The sequence below is a fragment of the Pectinophora gossypiella genome, chromosome 22 (genome assembly GCF_024362695.1).
Source record: "Pectinophora gossypiella chromosome 22, ilPecGoss1.1, whole genome shotgun sequence".
NCBI classification, from domain to species: Eukaryota; Metazoa; Arthropoda; class Insecta; order Lepidoptera; family Gelechiidae; genus Pectinophora; species Pectinophora gossypiella.
In genome coordinates this window covers 3,172,811-3,194,878 of record NC_065425.1, presented here as the reverse complement: position 1 = coordinate 3,194,878, position 22,068 = coordinate 3,172,811, and the positions used below count along the sequence as shown (strand labels likewise).

Sequence of the window (22,068 nt, the reverse complement as noted above, 5' to 3'; positions counted from 1 at the left end):
ATTTGAAAAATTAACTACTGGACCAAACAAATGGGGAGCGCTGATTGCTCTCACACAGTTAGTCCCTACCGGAAATCCTTATGTTATAAATGCGAAAGTTCCTTCTAGGCAAAGAGGTAAACTCCAAATAACTTAAGCTCACGACTATATCCTAATTGGGATAGTCAGAGGTACCAACATCCACCATAAGGTGAACTAAGTACCCACGCCTCACCGAGCTTTCTCTTAGACCAACTGGACAGGTGTTGAGAAATAAGCCTATGAACCAACTGTGGTTCGGCCACTGGGCTATTTAAACCTATTTTACAACTAAATGGCCTCCGTGGTCCAGTGGTTGAGCGCTGGGCTCACGATCCGGAGGTCCCGGGTGCGAATTCCGGTGGAGACATATAACAAAAAACACTTTGTGATCCCTAGTTAGGTTAGGACATTACGGACTGATCACCTGATTGTCCGAAAGTAAGTCGATCCGTGCTTCGGAAGGCACGTTAAGCCGGTTACTACTTACTGATGTAAGTACGTAGTCGTTACATAAGTTAAGTCAGTGTCATCAATAGTAACCCTGACACCTGGATTGATGAGGTTGGTAATTCACCTCACAACCCACACGATAGAAGACCTCTCAACTAAAAAAAAACAAAATAAAGTGGGAGTCACTTAAAAAAATGAGACCGTGGTCGAACACAAAACAATTGACAAAAGTTAATAGAAAATTCGTTAACGGAAAACAAATAGGTACTACCGATATGACTTTTAATCGAAAAACGCAGATTCAAATCTTCATTGCAAAACTATTCGAAACAGAAACTACACTTCTCATCAAAAAAATCGAAACACTTCCGTTTTCATTGTTTCTGTCCGAATTTAACACAAAAAAGAATTCATACGATGAAAAAAAATACATAAATGTATAGCTGGCAGTTTGGCCATTACAGTAATAAGCGAAAATTCTAAATTCAAAATTAGAATTTCATTTGTTTATCTTATAAACGAAATGAATCACTGTTTTGAGACAAATGTGTGTTTAGGGTTGGAGTACATTTAGCGTTTAAAAACTAAAAATTGGCGCCTATCCTTAAACTTTTTGTTTTTTATTTCAATACTGTGACTTTGGGACGTCTGAAAAAAGGTTTTTTTTCTAAAACGTATGGATACTTCGCCCACAGAAGTCGCCCAAGTTGTGGCATTGCTGGATTCTGGCCTTAGTCAGCGTGTTGTGGCTGCAAGACTGCATCTAAGCCTGTCATCTGTTCATAGAGTCTATAAACGTTATCGGGAGACTGGTTTGTTCACGCGCCGTTCAGGATCTGGCAGGAATCGGGTCACTTCTGAGCGAGATGATCGATTTATTGTAACAACTTCTTTAAGAAATCGACGCCTTAACGCTTTTCAACTGCAGCAGCGGCTTCGTGTTGTACGAAGGGTGGCTGTAAGTGACTCTACAATTAGAAGAAGGTTGAAGGATCGTGGACTGGTACCGCATAAGCCAGCAAATGGGCCGAAATTAACTGCAGACCATCGAAGAGCGCGCCTTAACTTTGCACGTGAGCACCTAAATTGGTCATACCTACAGTGGAGCAAAGTTCTCTTTTCTGATGAGTGTAAAATTATGCTGTATGGTAACGACGGAAGGAACAAGGTCTACAGAAGAGACGGAGAACGCTATGCACAATGCTGCATTGAAGAAAAGGTCAGCTATGGTGGCGGTTCGTGGACGGTTTGGGGAGGAATCAGCGCCGATGGTAAGACAGAGCTTGCTTTCGTGTCTGGGCCACGTCTGCCTGCACTAAACTGTCATCGGTACGTCGAAGAGTGTCTCGAGCCTCATGTGATGCCCTATGCACATTTTATTGGCAACGGCTTCATATTCATGCACGACAATGCTAGGGCTCACACCGCGGGCGTCGTACGAGATTATCTTAACGAAGTCGATATCTCTATTATGGAATGGCCAGCAAGAAGCCCGGACATGAATCCCATTGAACATCTGTGGGATGAATTAAAGAGACGAATTCGAGCAAGAGATCCTGCCCCAGAAACACTTAGCCAGCTGCAAGATGCAATCCAAGAGGAATGGGACAATATACCACAGCATGTGATCGTGACTCTCATCCGATCGATGAAGAACCGTATGGAAGCAGTAATTAGAGCTCGGGGAGGGAATACAAGTTATTAAATAAACGTTTTTTAGCTTTTTTTTCATTTACGTGTGTTGTTTTATCCATTTCCTTTATACTCCATACGGAATAAAAATGACTCATTTAACAAAATACGACACCTATGAAAAATTCATTTAAATTTAGAACATTAACATTAAGATTTGATAAGCTCATATTACTCACTATTAAACGACATTTAACATTTATTCCTAAATGTACACATTTTTCTGATAATCCTGACAAAACGTAAACTTGCAAGGTGTTTCGATTTTTTTGATGAGAAGTGTATATTTAGCTACGATAACATTCTACGGGTCACTTAACTCATTGTTTTCGGTGAAAAGAAGGTTTTATTCAGTCCCAATTCCAAAGGCATGCCCTTAAAGAGTTCGTGAGTGAAATGAAAAGTCTGTAAGAAAAATTTTCAGTCCGCCAGTGAGTTAGTATTCACGCGAACAGCGCACAGTAAGGACGTGTGTACCCAACGCCTCCGAAACTTCTTCCGAAAGTTCGAAACAAAAGTGGCCAAATTATTTTACAATCGTGTAAAACAAGTGTGCGTTTATTTGTGTGTTAATGTTCTGTGACACAGCCGCATAATGACGTAAGTACCGCCAATAGAATTCTGTGAAACTTTTATTTTTATACCGCGATAATTGAAAATTCGGTCGAATAAGTAGGTTATAAGAGTAATAAGATTTTTTCCTAGGTTTATTATAAGCTTTGGAGTACGCTGCGAATGATGTTAGCGTGATATTTATGACATGCGAAAATATTTTGTTATTTTTGATTTATTTCATTGATTCTTTAAAACAATTTAATCAAATTTAATGAAACAATTTTTGGTTTTAGAATTATCACATAAAATTATTAATAAAAAAAAATACTATTAAAAATAGAATTTACCTATTTTAAATAAACTGAAATGACCATGAATTATAAATTAAGAAATGAAGCAGTTTAATAATTCGAATTCATTAAATAAGCAACATTTATAAAGATAAGTAATTAGTTCTTGAATAATCAATAATCATAAAAATAATTAGCTACTTAGAAAATACAATTAGCTACAAATGCGCATGATTTAATCACAATAAGCTTTACCAAGCTTTGATCTAATCATAAAAACGAAACAATAAACACTTTGTCAAAATAAAAGTCTAAAACAATATCGTTACATATTTCGACACCCAGAAAATGGTGTCCCATTCACCATTTCACCCCAGAATATATAGCCCGAAGCGGCCATAAAAAGTCAAATAAATTAATTAGATGAACCGATATATCACGTGGAAAGTATGTTTAACGGTAAAGGAGTACATCGTGATAATACGTCAGAGAAACACGACACACGAGATCTTTCACAGTTGGTAGACCCAAAAGTCACCAAATACGGTTTAGATTTAAAATATACAATATTTTTTATTAGGTTAGTGTATACTAACTAATGTATATACTAATTTTATTTATTTATTTAATAAACACACGTACAAGGTTACAGAAATAAATCTTATGAAATAATACGCTTTTTGAGGTTCAGACTGAAACCCAACTAAACGTATGCAAGTTATACAATACTAAAAATTTAATAATAATATATAATTTTCAAGTATACTTGGCATTTGGTGGACAAAAAATCGAATCATTTTACGTTGCCGGGCATTTAGTAAAATAAGTCAGTGTAAAAAATTACAATTTGTTATATTTCGTTTTTATTTTCCACTCCTAAGTAACATAAACATAGTATAAGCTCACGAATATATCCCGATATGAAACATTCTAAATTTAGTCGCCTTATAATAAAAACCACGTAAGCGCCTTTTTGAAAAATCACATTCTGTATCTGGGTTTCTTTCAATTAATTTCATTCCGGGTCATCATCATCGATTTAAGAGCCACTACGCTCTTGTCGGTGTAGCATTTTCCATTCCAGTCTATCAAAGGCCAATTCCTTGACTTCCCTATAAGACCTTTTCTCTAATCTGTTCCATGTAAGCTCTTCTTGGTCTTCCCCTTCCTCTCTTTCTTTCTAGCTTTCCTTCTATGATATTTTTAATAAATTCGTCGTGTCTTATTAGGTGTCCAATCATCTTGCCTCTTCTGTCCTCAATAATTCTCAGTATTTGTCTTTTTTCCCTTACTCTTACTAGCATTCCGGGTAACGGCCTCTAATATAGTCCAGTGGTTGAGCGTTGGGCTCACGATCCGGAGGTACCGGGTTCGAATCCCGGTGGGGATATATCACAAAAATCACTTTGTGATCCCTAGTTTGGTTAAGACATTATAGGCTGATCACCTGATTGTCCGAAAGTAAGACGATCCGTACTTCGGAAGGCACGTTAAGCTGTTGGTCCCGGTTACTACTTACTGGTGTAAGTGCGTAGTCGTTACATGAGTCTTGTCAGGGGCTTTTGGCGTAAGCCAGTAACCCTGACATCAGTAAGTAGTAACCGGGACCAGCGGTTTAACGTGCCTTCCGAAGCGCGGATCATCTTACTTTCGGACAATCAGGTGATAAGCCGGTAATGTACCAAACCAGGGATCACAAAGTGATTTTTGTGATATGTCTGCACCGGGATTCGAAGCCTCCGGATCGTGAGCCCAATGCCCAACCAGTGGACCATGGAGATCGTATTAAATCGATCGATAATTTTATCACCTTGCGCATGTTAGCCCTTCTAGAATGAAAATTGTTTGTTGCGAGGTTTTGTTAAAAAAAAACACTTTTCAAAAAATTGCGCTTACTTAGTTTTCACTTTATGTCGACGATAGTGACTTTCGATCCCGTCCCCTCATGGTACGAAAGAAGAAAAATAACTTTTTATGGCGTGACTTATTTATGAGATCAGATAAATGTAGATACGGTAAATGCCATTTAATTACCTACATTTAAGTATGTGTAATACTTTTATAATTGCATGATAGGAAAAATGACATAGATACATAGACAAACGTAGATATGGTAAATTTTTAATCATCATCATCAATTTAAAAGCCACGCTCTTATCGGTGTAGTTGGACAGAAAGGGTTACAAACGAGGAAATGCTAGTAAGAGTAAGGGAAAAGAGACAAATACTGAGAATTATTGAGGACAAAAGAGGCAAGATGATTGGACACCTAATAAGACACGACGAATGTATTAAAAACATCATAGAAGGAAAGCTAGAAGGAAAGAGAGGAAGGGGAAGACCAAGAAGATCTTACATGGAACAGATTAAAGAAAAGGTTAACGTCGTGTCTTATAGGGAAGTCAAGGAATTGGCCTTTGATAGACTGGAATGGAAATTTTAATATTATCATAATAATTTATATTACTTATTTCATTGTACGAAAGGGACTTGTATATTAAAAATATAAGTATAATGAGAATGTTATATGTAGATTTACATCGGGCGGCGGCTAAGAGCCCTCAGCGCTCCCCATTTGTCCGGTCAAATAGTGAAAGCCATCCACACCGATACCAACTCTGCCTGCGTGGTCGACGATTTCCCTCAATCAGCGCTTATCGCTATCGACCCAACAGAGTCGATTAATTCTTTCAAATATTTTTCCTCTCAGACGACGCCCTGACCCGAGGTTCGCACCCAACTGGGCACCCTCAGGCCTGTTGTCTTTAACGTTGTACCGGGTGAGAGCCTTCAGCGCTCCCCATTTATCCGTCCAAGTAGTTAATGCCACCCAAGTAGCAACCGATTGTCTTAAAAGAGAATTGTAGATATCTTGAAGGCAAGTAGACTAAATCAAACCCTTGTCTTGGATAAGTCTTATATGTCTCAAAGATATCCCTCAAGATATCTTGAAGATACAGTTTAGTAAAAGTGGGCACATACTTTAACTCTTATACAAGACAGACTTAAGACAACGCTAAGTCAGACTTAAACCCTACTTTAGACAATGTTCTTGCATATTCTAAACTTAGAATTCTTGTAGTATCACTTAATACCAAGAATGTATACTTGAAGATATCTACAATACTTAGTTAAGACTATAGGATTGAATTGCACTGAGTCAATTGTAACTTAACGAAGTAAAACTTCAGGTCATACTAAAACGATTTTTACTTCACGCGTCTTTATTTTAGAATATAATGGCGAACATTTATATTAACACAAGAAATGAAGTCTGTAAGAAAATGGCGTCTGAAATATTTGTTGTTTTAACAAAAGGTTATTCTGCCGTTTCACATACAGGAAATTATAAACGCATGATTGTTTCTCGTGTAAAATCGATAGAAAGTGTTAAAAAACAGAAGGGCCTTTAATATACCAGAAAAATAATAATAAAATTTGGATTGATTATTCAGCAAATAAAAAAAATGGTGACATATAGTATAGAGAAATTCATTTTCTATTAATATGTGACAGCTGAACGCAGTAATTGTTACTACAACAGAAATAATATTAATTTACTTCAGTTTTTGACGATAATATTGTCAAAAAAATATTATATGTTTTCTTCCTGTAAGTGCAAAATGGCGTTAAGTAATATTTTTCTAAATGAAGTAAGACTTTAGAAACAATTGATTTCGTAAGAATCAGTTTAGAAAAGTAAAGTCAAGTTGCACTTCATCAAGTATTAGTTAAGATAAATTTTACTTCAATTGTCTAGGAGTATACCAACTTAAGACAAAAAGTATTTAGTGAATTCCTACTTAAAACTCTTATATCTAAAGTGATCCTCTATTTTGATTTAGTAAAGTAATGTCGTAAAATCATGTTTGTTTATTCTGTGCCAGAATCATCTATGTAACAAGTAACAATTAAAATCGAACAAGCTTAAAACCTATGGAAAGTATGTTTGTTTGAGAGGTAAGTTTTTCGACTCGTGGAAGATAAAAAAATATTGTTATGCTGAGTTCTTACTTGGATAGGAATGTGATTTACTTAATTATTTAATATTTATCACAATTGGAACTAACAAACATATTGCTAATGAGTCTCCGCGCATACATTCTCATAGGTACCTACATGGTTCGCTGACGCAAAGTAGGTACGATCACCGCGCTTCTAATTGCCAACAGAAACAATGTGATTATTGTAAAAATTAACGAGTATCCGTTGAATATTGTATATACGAAGAACCCTTGCAATTTGATTAACGTCGTGTGTGTGCGCGGTAGTTTCTAATCCCACCTAAAACATTATTGTTAAAAAAGGCGGCCAAATTCCCGATGTCTTTATCAAGGTAAAAAAATAAAGGAATCGAATCTAATGCCCACTTTAAATGCATTTAACCATACACAAAACTTAAAATAAATAATGTTTTGTTTATGATTGTGAATAAAGCTTAGTTAAAAATAGGTACATTTTTAAAATTATTAAAAGAAAGAATGAAAGAAGAAAGTATCTAGACACGCGGTAGCGTGTCAAGCCAAGTTCAAGAAATAGAACTGGCGAGCAGCACCGTGTGTATTATTACACGAACCATTTGGAGCCACTTTTGACCCCCTCATAAATCAAAAACTTTTTCACATAAACGTATCAAATTTGGCTCATATATTGAGACTTGTGAGATACATATAAGTGTTCTAAATTTCATAAGCTTATCTCAAACGGTTATTTAGATATTAATGTCCAAAATCCTCATTTTTATCATTGACTGACTGACTAACTCATTTTTATCAAAACTCTAACCCAGTTCCAGATGACCTAGAGAGTTAAAATTTGGTATGCAGATAGGTAATTAGATGAATATAAAGGAAAAAATAAAAAACTGGCAACTTTTTAATAATTAGATTCTATCATGAACGCTTAACATAAATACCTAATTAGTGCCTGTACCTAACTATAGATGTAAGAATCAGTAAGTAATCAAAACTCATGACAGCCGGTCTTTTTGTGGTAGGTATGTAGATTAACTTAACATAACATACAATCACGCCTATATGCCCTATCGGGGTAGGCAGAGCACTAAGTGATCATAAAACCACTTGATGCCACATTCGACAAGTACTTTAAGGGTAGGTAAGCAAGTTGGAACATGTGTTTAGCGGTGATAGGTTGTCAGCTTTTCGCCCACGATACAACACAACTCTCATCCATTTTACTGGCATATTATTTTTTTTAACTTAACGTGAATCTTAAACGAGTTTAATAGGTATTCAAATGTTTTATACCTATAAAGCCGACTTTTAGTTTTGAATTTGTCCTTTTAAAAGGACCCACGCGTTAAGAAGATATGTACTTACCTACTATAAGACAGACCTTAGGCTACAATATATTATCTTATGTTATAAGAAGATATGATATGTTATACTGTTACTTATAAATAAATTTCAGGACTGACCATTGAACTTGGCACCCATTTAGATCTCACTTCTTTTGTCGTTGAAGTCAACAACCAAAGCATTTATCATAATATTGAACTTGGCTCTCATTTCACATTTATGTTTTTGATTGGATTTATTTATTATTAGACTAATAGGTACCTAATTTTATATTTGAACTTAGCAGGTTTTAATATAAAACTCGATTTTTCATGGTGTAGTGTTGCCGTGCGCTTAGACTAGGTTAGACTAGCTTAGTCATTTTTGAGAAGATTTGTGCGAGACGTAGGTACCTGGGCCGCCACACGCTGGATCGGATTTGAAAAACAGGAACTTACGATTTTTTTGCCAAAATTAAATGATTGTGTTATACCAATCGATATAAAAAAAATGATGGCAATGAAGAAGATATCGCATCGCTAACAAAAACAGTGGGATGTGCATTATCACAGGTTAATTTTCTGTATTTAATATTCTGCCTTCGAAAACCACCAGATCCTTTGGACTTCATCCATCTTTCTGCTTGCTTCTATTTCGATTTTATCGTCCATTGAATAGACTTTTCTTATGTTTTACTTATTGTAGTCAAAAACGAATAAAACAGTCTTGTATAGGAGCAACAAATAATAAAAATTGCCTTAAGTATATCTAGGCAATCAATTTTTACTTTACAAGACTAAACTGATACTTCACTAAATCAATTTAGTGTTAAGTGAGCCTTTAAATAATCTGAGTAAAGTAAAAGAATACTTGTAGACTTAACAGTAGGCTGAGATAAGACTAAATAGATTTGTGAATACTTAACTTGGTTTTGTGTATTCTAAATTATCTAAAGTAGGATTTGTTGAAAACTATATACTATTAAAGAAGGAAATGAATTTATGAAGTCCTAATAAGTCCTATTTGATTTGGATAAATCTCACTTTAGCTAAAGTTTAGACATATATGACTTAATCACAATTCTTGATTGCTACTTGGGCATCTGCGGCAAATCTACAATAAGTCACGTCAAAAATAAAAGTGAAGTGAGACTTACAATAAGTTAGGCACCTACATCATAAAAAAAGCTTCGGTCGGAATTCATCTTCTTCTATCGTGTGAGTTGTGAGGTGGAGTAACCAATCTCACCGGAATGGAATCGGGTCGGAATTCATTACTTAGTCGGATAAAACGAATTTGACTCATAACATTACCTATAGTAATTCTTCGACCTATAAAGGGTGCCCCCTCGTATCTCTTCGTTACGGTCTATCCCGAAACAAATGCGGCGCACCGATTTTTGGACAGGGTGACCACACTTTGACTTTTTTATGGAAAAAGTCGGCCGTATTTGGCGTTCCCAGCACGGACTCTAAAAAATTTAATTCAACTTTATGAGTTTGAATTCGTATTAGGATCGTAGTTCATTTATATCACGTAGTTTCCAGGGTATGTACAGTCATGAGCAATATCATGTACCTACTTTACAACCCTGTCGCACTATCATATTTGACATTTAATAAAACTTACGGTTTAATTTTGTCAAAAAAGTTAATGTGACATGGTTCCAAAGTGTACATATTAGTACTCGTGACCGTACCCGTTAAAGCGTCGGTCCCGGTTACTAATTACTGATGTAAGTACGTAGTCGTTACATGAGCCATGTCAGGGGCCTTAGGCGGCTCATTACCCTGACACCAGGGTTGATGAGGTTGGTACTCCACCTCACAGCCCTCACGATAGAAGAAGAGAGGGTACGTACCCAGTTCATGGTAATTGGCTGGCTCCATATCACATGGGAAATAAACATAGCTGGCGTGGAGTGGGTGTACAGTCATGAGCAATATAATGTACCCACTTTATGACTCTGTCGCACTAAGATATTTGACATTTAGTGAGACTTACAGTTCAATTTGTCAAAAAAGTTAATGTGACATGGTACCAAAGTGTATACATATTAATGCTCGTGACCGTACTATGCTTTATAATAAACGTTTCTTTCTTTCTATAAACCTCTGCCTGCCCCTGACAGGGATGCAGGCGTGACGTTATTTCACGTTTTGAAAAGGTATTTTTTATATAGGTTTTATATAAATTGCGCTACTATTTTCATATTATTTGCTCCGTTATAATTATTCATAATTTAAGTAAAATAAAGTTTGCGCCATTGATACATAAACAGCCTATATACGTTCCACTGCTGGGCACAGGCCTCCCCTCAATCAACCGGAGGGGATATGGAGCGTACTCCACCACCCTGCTCTACTGCGGGTTGGTGAAGGTGTTTTTACGGGTAATAGCCGGGACCAACAGCTTAACGTGCCCTCCGAAGTACGGAATCATCTTACTTTTTTCTCCAGATCGTGAGTTTCACGATCTAACCACTAGACCACGGAGGCTGAGCATGGAGGCTGCGTCATTGATAATAAACCTTAATAGAAGACTTATGCGAAAATTGTATTAATCAAATTCATATTTTCATCTATAATACGAAAAAATAATTAAGTATCTTTCTAAAATCACAATAACTGCTGATTCATAGATAAAGTTGATGAGGTTGGTGATTCACCTCACAACCCACACGGTAGAAGAAGATAGATAAATATGGGTAAACTATGATGCACGGCGGATTGACTATGAATTAAATTTTAATATTGTAATAAAAAGTACATACCTATATAATCTTGCACGCCCGATTGGGTTAAATTGTACCTAACAACTGTATTTTTTCTTTTTATAACGTAACTATGACATCTTTTTTTTGTACTGTAGAATTGCAATAAATCTCTTTTGATTTTTTTTAAACTTATAATGGATAGGTACCTACTTATTTTCATAACTTTGTTTTTGTAGCAATTTTATATCCTGCCTGATTTATTAAAATTAATATTTATTTTATAAACTAATGTTACATCACTGATTTTTCGACTACTAATTTGTTTTCTAAAACGATTAAATATATTCATCGTGAAATTTATTGGTTTAGATTTGCATAAATTATAAAACTATTCTATCTATAAATTTGAATTACTAATAAATGAAAACAAGAAAAAAAAGTAAATGTTTACTTAAATAAATTCAGAAGCACTCTTTGCTATAGCCGTCCAATTTGAAAAAACCCTTTTCTACACAACAACAATAGTATTGCAGTACTTAGATAAAACGAAGCCCTTAGCAAAAATGTTGATCTTATCCATGTAAGTTAAGTGTGCGTAAAGTAGCAGCTTTATTATGTATTTAGCTGCTAAATACTAGTATAACAATACTGGTATGAACTTTAGTTTGCACAATGCGAGAGGTCGACTTAGTAATCGCTACTAGCAAATTGAACCAAATTTAAGTTTTTCATAGAGCTGTGGCGGTGATACTTTTGTAGCTGCTACTTTGATAAAAAATATTTTGTAAACGCTTATTAACCCTCGATATTTTAGTATTTATTGCACTCCATGTAGTATCTTTAAGAGTCAGAGGTCAAAATCTGTAGTTAGTTTACATACACAATCCTTGAATAAACCTAAATATGTGTCTCACCGTATGGTCACAGGGGATCTCCCATATACTCGTAATTTTACTAGAAGATTCTGGAAAAGTAATCGAATATACCATGTTTCAAAGTATTGGCTTCGCTAGAAGTTGTATTTGAAAATCGAACAAACATGTCTCGGAAAATTCTTCTATACATATTTTAAAAGTTGTTACTTTCGTTACTTCCATTTCCATCGTACGTCGAATAAAGTTTATATTCTTTTAGGAAATAATGTAACCTTGTGTGACGTATATTTTATATTTCGTAATAAAATAACGTACTTATTCTTATATAAAATTACGTATCCTAAAATTATTAACATTCCTAACTTAGGCATCTTTTATGGTAAGTTGGGAATTAAACCCGACAAGTTTTACAGGAAAATCTTCTATTAGGTACATTTATATTATTTTATCTTCTAGTAAGTACTATTAGCCACAATATGATCCTTTAAAACACACAGCTCAGCGCAAAATGGCATTAGGTATTATTTTATTTTAATCTATAAGGCTAAATTTCGAAATGTCCTATTACTTTTAATAACTCTTATTACGTAGCAGTTACTAACACGCACATCTCTAACGCGTAAAATTTCGCAAAATGGCGCTGCATTCGGTTGCGAGAGTCAATAAAAACACTGTATAATAATAAAAGTGTAAGTGTCTGCCTGTCCTTCCAGTCTTCAATCGTAATTCTGACAATTGTCTGGAATCTTTATAGTTGCCAACTTGTTAACAACACCATTTAATTTTACGCCAGATTACCTCGAAATTGTTTAAAGGGTTTATATTTTTAAGGGAACGCTCCCTTAAGTTTGACTAAATTGGCAGAGGTCTTTAGGCAATAGATTAACCGATGATTAACCTACCTAACTAGATATATATTTGATTTTCTCTGTCACTCTATATTACTCCATGGTACATACATTTTTGATATACATAAAAATATAGTCTGTTTGTCTCTGCACTCATAAGTGAGTACTCAATCGTAACTTGATGGGGTTGGTAATCCACCTCACAACCTACACGAGAGAAGAGAAGTGAGTACTATCATGTGTATAATAAAAATAATCATAACAATAACAAACTACCATGACCAGAATACGATTTGTTATATAATATACAGATACAATAATGTAAAATAATTATAGCAAAAATTAAGTAAAATTAAAAAAAGACAAAAGAGTTTAACTAACAATAAAATAATACAGTTTAGAACCCTGTCGTATTAATTAATATGCTGGAATTCGTCAGACAAGTAAATGCGACATGGTTTTATACTTCCATACAAGGATCTTCGGTCCTACGGACCGAAAAAATGTGGTCACCCGTCACTATTAGACCGGACGCGGATGGTGAAGCAAGCCACTTGCAATCGCTATAAATCTCGTCAATTGAACTCAAAACCGATTGACCGTGCAGACGGATTTCAAATGGCTACCCAATTACTCTAATCTATCAAATATACCGTACACACATAAGTACTATAATATATCGTCGCCTTATAGTAAGTACAGTCATGAGTAATGTACCCACCTTAGGACTCTGTCGCACTAACATTATTTGACATTTAGTGAGACTTACAGTTCAATTTGTCAAAAAAGTTAATGTGACATGGTGCTAAAGTGTATACATATTAATGCTCGTGACCGTACACCCGTCTCGACGAGCTCTGACCTGGTGTGCGCATGGAAAACGCAAAAAGGGGGTGGCCCAAAGAGACCTGGCTACCTTCGGTTGACCGAGAGCTGACAACTCTCGGCATGTCATGAGAGCAAGCTACAGCTGCAAAAGATCGCGAGGAGTGGAAATCTGTTATTCGAACCATACATCCCAACTGGAGATAAAAGGATTAGAAGAAGAAGAAGCTGCGATCATAGGGATTCTTTAGAAATAAGTATGCTATGGAAATTCCGAGACCTACGGGGTATAACGTAGAACCCCCCTTGACTACGGGTGAAGACCTCAACGGTTGTAGAGCCGGAGGGAGCCATTGGTAGGGTAATGCAGGACGGAAGGGGCAAGTCACAGGGACTGTAACCTGGAACCTGACAGAGGGCAGCAGTAACTGACGGTATTAATCAGAGGTGGAGGACAGGAGTCTTTAAAATAGACTACTCTGGGCGCCACCCCACTCTCGTCAGAGTACTGCGGGGCGGAAGGCAAGAATGAAACCACAGCCCTATTTTTCCTTAAAAAAGTAGCATGGAGAATGCTAAACTTAGAAGAGCGTGGCTTTTAAAATTGTGATGGGTGATAAAGTGCGAGCCTATTTTATTAAAAAAAAATGTTTATTTCTCTATTATGCATTAACAATACTTACAATACGTCTTTACATCTATTTCGTTGCAAATAATATTATTGTTTACCCCCGCATAGAGCTGTTTATGCTCCGAGAAGAGCCTCCAGTGTTGGGCCCATGCCAGTTTACCTGACTTAATGTTATCAAACAATTTATATGCGAATTTTTCAATTTAAAATGCTTTTAAAGTTTATTTATGGTCTAGTCACTGTGGTTCGTCAACTTATTTCTCACGTGGACTTTTTCTCAGTCCAGTTTTGTGTTAGTGTTGTCCAATATTCGGCTGTATATCGATTAATAATCGATTATTCGGGAACACTATTTTGTGTAATTGTGAATAAGTCACTGTGGTCCTGTGGTTCACCGACTTGCTTCTCAAATGGGGAGCGCTGATTTGAACTCCGGTACCGGACTTTCTTTTACCAATAAGTCGTTTATCTTAAGTACAGTTTTAACTAACACAATTGGCTCCACTATTATAGACGGCGATACGGCTTACCATCTATCACGGTGATCTAACAGTGAGGCGTGGGTTTGGGAAATAGTCGTGAGCTTATATTATGTTAAATTTATGTATGACAAATCATATTCTGAACCTTATTTTCTTCATATGGAATCAAAACCCACGGGTACCTAGGCATAGACCTTAGAATCACGAAATTCTCCAAGAAGAAAGGTCAGAAGAAAGCAAAATCCATAAAAAAAATGTTTTGCTAGTACAAACTATTTGCAGTTGGTAAAGTAATCGTGACATATACGAGATGAATAATAGTTTTTAACTGCAAAGTTAATTATACAGCAGTTGTAAGTAAGGAACTCTGGTGCGCAAAACGGACTCGACTGTATTATTTTATACTCTAAATCAATAAATAATAAAAAAAGGAATGAAACAATGTTTTAGCTGAATTTATAGATGATGGATAAACTTTACTATATTAATTGCTTTTACGTGATTTTTTGTAGATTTGCCGCAGATGGCAATACTTGGCGACGCATCAAATTGTTCTGAAATCTTTTATTTCACCCGAAAAGCATTCCCAATCTCATTGTATTAGCAAACGCGCTTAGAATTTAAAAGAAAACAGACCATAAATAACATTTATCTGTTGTTTTGGTTATTAGAGGACAGACCGAAGTTATTACTTGTCATGTCGCGTTGAACAAGTGACAGATTATGATCTATCGCATGAGTTTTAGGGATCCGCGAGAATTAGCATTACTGGAGAAGAAAAGGCCACTTAAAAGCAATATTGCAATGGGACATTTCATAAAAAAGTAAGGGCGCCATATTGGTTTTTACGCAACGTCATATTTTAGCCTATAACCACCGAACAATCAAGACGCTTCTAGTGACACCTCATTTCATAAATTCTGACAGGTGATTTAGAAGTTAGGCGGTGACAGACATGCATACACACATACATACATACAATCATGAGAAATATAATGTACCTACTTTAGGACTCTGTCGCACTAACATATTATTTGACATTTAGTGAGACTTACAGTTCAATTTGTCATAAAAGTTAATGTGACATAGTACCAAAGTGTATACAATACATATTAATGCTCGTGACCGTACATAGCGGTTAAACACATAACCCTCCTTTTTGCGTCGCCGCAGTCAGGTAAAAATAATTATATGAAACAATTAGTGATATAAATATTATTTCAAAGGTGGATGTTAATACGGAACCCTAATACGATATTTTGATTGTAAAAATTCCTCCTAAATATTTTTACTGCGAATAGTAAAAAGCTGACGCATTTAAAACGTGGGCGATTTGTGAAAGGATATATAAGTATATTTCACTTAAATTCTGTCTGGCTGGATATGGGCAAAATTGAGTGTAGGTGAGGCCATAAACATCGCTAATCAGATTAAAATAACTCTTTTAGGATCTGAGAGAAAATGCTTTCGAAGATGTTCGTGTTTTTAGTATTCATTAATCGTGAGGAGCTCGGTGGCGCAGCGGTTAACGCGCTCGGTCTGCGATTGTTGAAGTTAAGCAACTTTCGCAAAGGCCGGTCATAGGATGGGTGACCACAAAAAAAAGTTTTCATCTCGAGCTCCTCCGTGCTTCGGAAGGCACGTTAAGCCGTTGGTCCCGGCTGAATTAGCAGTCGTTAATAACCATCAATCCGCACTGGGCCCGCGTGATGGTTTAAGGCCCGATCTCCCTATCCATCCATAGGGAAGGCCCGTGCCCCAGCAGTGGGGACGTTAATGGGCTGATGATGATGATCGTAAGTTTAAAAAGATGTAGATTTCTGACTTACGTCATAGAATAAAGAATAATACTACGTATAGAAAGGCATCTCTTCGCTTCCCATCCGCTGCTGAGCTATGTTTACATCACCCCCCCTCGGTATTACTTTAGTCTTCAATCTTATGGGCGTTAGACGTCACGACAAAGCGCGTCTACAGTCATGATCAATATCATATACCCCCTTTAGAATCCTGTCGCACTAACATATTTGACATTTAATCAATCAAAAATCAATCAATCAAATATACTTTATTGCACACAACATACAAAACAAATTAACACAGATGATGATAGATACAGTACAATCTGACTAATGTGACTTACGGGTCAATTTGTCAAAAAAGTTAATGTGACATGGTATCAAAATGTATACATATTACTTAGTACTCGTGACCGTACTATAACGTCAATACAATACAGACATGCAAAAAGCCTTTTATGAAGTGTCTGGGGTGTGCTAACCTACAAAAGTTAGTTACGAGTGTACAGGTATGTTCAATATTAGTAAGATTTATCATAAGTAACATTCTAGAATTTCAGGAAAGATAGGTTACCTTCAGGTCACAGGTCACACACATCTCTCGTATAACTTGCAAAGGTCGATGACCAACCTTACCGACCCAAAAGTCCAAAGGTAACAAAATGGTTATTGAGCCGCCAAAGACCCCTGACAAGGCCTAACGAGTACTTACTGAATTAAATTGTTCTAAGAAACCGTTTCCATAGTTTCACGTTCGTCAGTTTTTAGTTTTGAAATGTAATATTAAACAGAACGACTTATTTAGTACAATTAGTGATTATATTTCAATAAAAGATAACATTTTACAAAAGCTTCAATTCGCGGTATGAATTTGATTTGTGAAAGTTCACTATTCACTAGGGTTAACAATATTAGAATAGTCGGGCATTTATCTACTTATTGTTAGATAGAAAAGAATTGATCGGCCTAATCTCGCATCATACATCACTATGCTATGAAAATTACAACACTATACGCTTACGTAAGTACGTAAGCTAGTACGTACGTAGTACGTAGCCAATTCTTTTCTATCTAACAATAAGTAGATAAATGCCCGACTATTCTAATATTGTTAACCCTAGTGAATGTTTAACGTTTCGCTTACTTATACTTAAAGAAGATAAAGATAAGTTAAGGAGATAATTTACATATTTGAAATCCTGGAATATGATTGAGAACAAAACTATTCATGATTCAACATTCATTTTAATGCGCTCTACCTACTACTTATCGTATTATTAACATACAGAACCCTCTTTGCATAAATCAATATCGAACTTGACCGAGTTTTTTAAATTAGATTCTTTATCGAATTTCTTTGAGTGAAATTTTCCTTGCTTATTTATTTTGAGCCTGTCGAATGAAGTCTTATTATGACGGGTGTATTCAAGTTTTACTGGTAAACTAATTAACACGAATGGTGGGCAAGAGGGTCGGTGTTATGAGGGTCTTGGGTTATCGTTTTTAAGGGTCCGAGCTTGGGTTAGAGGAGAGGCGAGCGGTGCGTGTAGCGGGGAGTTTTACTTGGAAGTTAAGAGGTTGATAAAAGCTAAATCTAGGTTACTTAAGTGAAAAACTTAAGTAAACTAAGGTAAGGTTCATCATCATCAGACGTACGACGCCCACTGCTGGGCATAGGCCTCCCCCAAGGATCTCCACGACGATCGGTCCCGCGCTGCCCGCATCCAACGGCTTCCCGCGACCTTCACCAGATCGTCGGTCCACCTTGTAGCGGGCCTACCCACTGAGCGTCGTCCGACGCGTGGTCGCCATAAGGTAAGGTTACTTAAGTAAATCTAGGTTCTCTCTCTTTGTTTAAGAGCCGCGCTCTTGTCGGTGGAGTAATCGCCATTCCTCTCTTCTTCCCGCCAAAGCCTTCACCTCCCGATACGACACGACCTGCACCTTCTCTTTTATTTGTTTCATAAATGTTATAATAAATGTGAAAAAAAAATGTGTGATGTGTGTGTGTGTGTGTGTTGTGTTATGTTGTTATAATGTTATGTGTTAACGTGTGTGTTGTTATGTTGTGTTAATGTTATGTTGTGTGTGCTATGTTATGTTGTTGTGTGTGTGGTGTATGTAAATCTAGGTTACTTAAGTGAAAAAATCGTTAGGTGTTTTGAACACACAAAGTACAGGGAGGGTTCAGGATTTACCTACTTTTAAAGTCTTTACCACGCTTCCCGCTTACGAACTTTACCGGTAGTTATCTACTGCCATAGAATAGAGAATAGGCTACTTGACAACCTAATCAACTGAGATGTCAAAACTTCAAAAGGAAAGGAAAGCTAACCTTGAAATGTTAGCTGTCACTTTTGACCAATCACCATCATCAGCCCATTAACGTCCCCACTGCTGGGGCACGGGCCTTCCCTATGGATGGATAGGGAGATCGGGCCTTAAACCACCACGCGGGCCCAGTGCGGATTGGTGGTTATTAACGACTGCTAGTGCAGCCGGGACCAATGGCTTAACGTGCCTTCCGAAGCACGGAGGAGCTCGAGATGTTTTTTTTGTTTTTGTAGTCATCATTAAAGCACATAATAACGGGTTCTTACCGCGTTTAAATGGGCGTTGGCGTTTGTTGTTTTGTAGTCATCCATCCTATGACCGGCCTTTGCGAAAGTTGCTTAACTTCAACAATCGCAGACCGAGCGCGTTTACCGCTGCGCCACCGAGCTCCTCAACCAAGGTTGAGGTTGAGGTTGGTCAAGACCAACCCCCCAGGGTTGGATTGCTTTCTTAGATGAATTGCTTCGGTGTGGCCATTTTAACCCCCCTAGTTTTCTTGTACCATGACCATCAGTGCTTACCGTCTTAGGCTTTTCCCCGCTTATTCTAACGCTATCTCCTGTCGAACATATTCGCACCTCTAATGCTAACGACGAGACAATGACGCAAGGATATTAAACGGTGTTTGGCAGAATGTAAATAAGGATTATACAATAACTGCCAGTTCTCTCCTTTATTTAAATTTAATGATAGAAAGTTATTACTATTCGTCACGGTTTCTGTGAGGCGTCGAACGGAGACTGACACAGTGGTCCCCGAGACAATAAATAAATATTCTGGTAGGCATAAGTAAACAATAATTATTTTTCACTTTAGAAAAGCATCTTTTTTGGGTCGGGATTTTTTGAATTAAAAATTAGGTATGTACTATAATTTTAAAAAGGGTCTTTTAAACAAAGATTTTTCACAAAAATGCATTAAATTTGGTATTAGATTCGATTTCTAAACTTTTTTAGCTCGATATAGCCATCAGGAACTGAGCCAAATTCCTGCAGACACTTCCTAACTTTATTTTAAGTTATACCTGTCAGTTTCTTATCCGCTGAAAAGGAAAGGGACGGATGATTGACAACTGTTAATTTAAAAATGAATGAATAACCCGGGCGAGTGAAATAGGCATCTCGCTCATATGCCACCCGTTTGACGTTTGCTGTCAACTTAATTCTTTCGGGTTATTGGCCAATGTAAAATTTTGGAAGGGTTTTTGAATTTCTGCCTAAAATTGACGTGTGTTACATAAATTTATGGCCGTCAGTTGGGTCCCTTTCTTTTTCAGCGGATTAGAAAATGACAGGTATAACTTTAAATAAAATCAGATGGTATGTACAGGTATCAGCACCAGTAGGTAGATAGGTTCTCTATTTTTACGCATAATTTTTTATGTAATAATTTACCTTGGCATAATGTTACTTGTCCTATTATTAGTCATAACTTTTTAAGCATAATTTTGAAACTCATAATTACTATAAGCATAATAATTAATGACAATAATGATATATAAGCATAATAATTATAAGCATAAAAACTATACTCCGAATAAGAAAACTTTTGGCACAACTTTGAACAATTCCGAAACTTACTTTTTCCTTGGCTGCATTTGGTTCATGATTGTGACTTTTTATATTTTTTGACTCTATTTCATGCTGTTGGTTATCATTCAGCATACTTTTCGTGTGTAAGATAAACATGCTGGCGGCGTAGGGGTGGCCCGAGGGCCACCCCCGCCGCACCCTAACCTACTGTTATGCCTTGTAAAAATTATGACAAAACACTATTATTCTAAAAAAGAATTATGGATACCTATTTATATGCGAATCAAATTTATACCAACAAATATTAGTCCAAAAATAAGTTATACTTAACAAACCAGTATTCTTAAATGTTATTATGGGAAAGTACAATTATGCTTAAAAACGTTATGCGAAAAGGATTATGATAATTAAAATTATGACAAAACCATTTATGCATTTTAAGAGAATCCCAGGTAGATACCTAATGTTATCGGTGGCAACAATTTAGCTTCGCGGATAGGTAACAAAATTCCCATAAACAGTGTCTTGGGTTTTTCCTTAATTAAGGCTAGTGAATTGTAATTGAAAAGTCAAACAGTGTTTTCGATAAAAAAAAGGTCTAACAACAATAACCGTAAGTCGGTTTACCTTTTGTACTTTTCCTGAAGCACCTTTTTGTATTTCCTACCTTTTTACTTCGATCCCAGAATCAGAACACCTGAGGGAACCATTCAGATTCGGATCGCCTTAAATTAGCCCGTACCAAGTAGAACAATTCGATTAACCATCTAACTCTCTTTTTAGTTGGTACAGGGATGGATTAAAGATTGTTCTTCAATAAAAATATAATATAGGTACTTTACATTGCTACTTATAATCACACAATAAATTCAAATTCAAAAATATCATTATTCAGTAGGTAACATAGTTACACTTAGAATCGTATTTTTTTTTATAACGATCGACATAACGAACGTCTCATTCGCCTGTATAACTGGGGAAAAGAATCTGCAAGAAAAACCTCGGCACAGGGCCCCAGGCGTTCTTTAAAAATAAATAAATACCAAGTTATTCATAATTCTGGAAACAAGTATTTTTATAAACAAATAATAATTATAACAAATCAAACAAAACAAAAAAAAACAAAATCAAATCAAATCGTTCTCGTCTATACAGGTTGTGAGAAGCAGCAGTAGTTTTAGACGGAAGAGACGTTTGTTATGTAAAAAATAACGATCAAATTTTATAATTTAATTTAACATAGTTATCTATATTATCTATTGAATAAAGATATTTTTGAATTTTAATTTAGACTTAAAATTCGAAATTGCTACGGGAAGATCCCTTGATCCACCATTACACATGCTACGCGCAAGCGCATTCGTATTATTTTGTTATTTATTAAACTTCATACTAAATATACAATTTAGCATTGCCCTGCAAAACTGTTTAAACAGTTTGTCTGCAGGAAGGAGTCTCTAGTAGTAATATGTACTTATACATAACAAACTTATATAAACAGCCTATATACGTCCGGAAAACCGGAGGGGGTATGGAGCATACTCCACCACGCTGCTCCATGCACTTATATCGAATAGTAATATTAAAGTATATCAAAATATAGTGTATTACAACAATTAACTAAATTAACAATTAGTAGCAATAATTAGTCAGGGCATAAACCTAAAATGCATCGTTTAAGTAATGTTTTAAATTTACTTTTGTTTGGTTACAGACGAATG

General features: G+C 36.1%; 1 protein-coding gene across 1 annotated transcript in view; it reads left to right on the top strand.

Annotated features, from left to right (window-relative positions):
- The first annotated feature begins 2,617 nt into the window (after positions 1-2,617).
- Positions 2,618-22,068, top strand: part of LOC126377062 (thyrotropin-releasing hormone receptor-like) — a 98,397-nt gene continuing 78,946 nt past the window's right edge. Inside the window, exon 1 of the mRNA XM_050024695.1 lies at positions 2,618-2,763. The gene's annotated coding sequence lies outside the window, so the exon portion shown is untranslated. The remainder of the gene's footprint in view (positions 2,764-22,068) is intronic.